This window comes from Eimeria mitis, genomic scaffold (assembly GCF_000499745.2).
Source record: "Eimeria mitis Houghton genomic scaffold, Emh_scaff1108, whole genome shotgun sequence".
NCBI classification, from domain to species: Eukaryota; Apicomplexa; class Conoidasida; order Eucoccidiorida; family Eimeriidae; genus Eimeria; species Eimeria mitis.
Window position 1 is genome coordinate 2,699 of NW_013567629.1, and position 239 is coordinate 2,937.

A 239-nucleotide genomic window follows, 5' to 3' on the forward strand; every position below is an offset into this window, starting at 1 on the left:
ACTGCAGCAGCAGCAGCAGCAGCAGCAGCAGCAAAGTCTCACATTGTAGGGATCGTTCTTCTTTAACAAGGACTGTCTCCTTCATCTGCTGCTTTGCTGTTGCTGCTGCCCCACCGGGCGGCGCTGCTGCTGCTGCTGCTGCTGCTGCTGCTGTATCAGCAGCAGCAGCAGCAGCAGCAGCAGCAGCAGCAGCTTCACACTCAACTTTACTTGTGGTGAGACGACACAGCAAATACGCA

The 239-nt window shown here is 56.1% G+C and overlaps 1 protein-coding gene across 1 annotated transcript in view; it reads right to left on the bottom strand.

The window, feature by feature from the left end:
* Positions 1-239, bottom strand: part of EMH_0029640 (uncharacterized protein) — a gene marked incomplete at both ends in the record, with an annotated part of 1,825 nt that overhangs the window by 870 nt on the left and 716 nt on the right. The window lies entirely within an intron of this gene.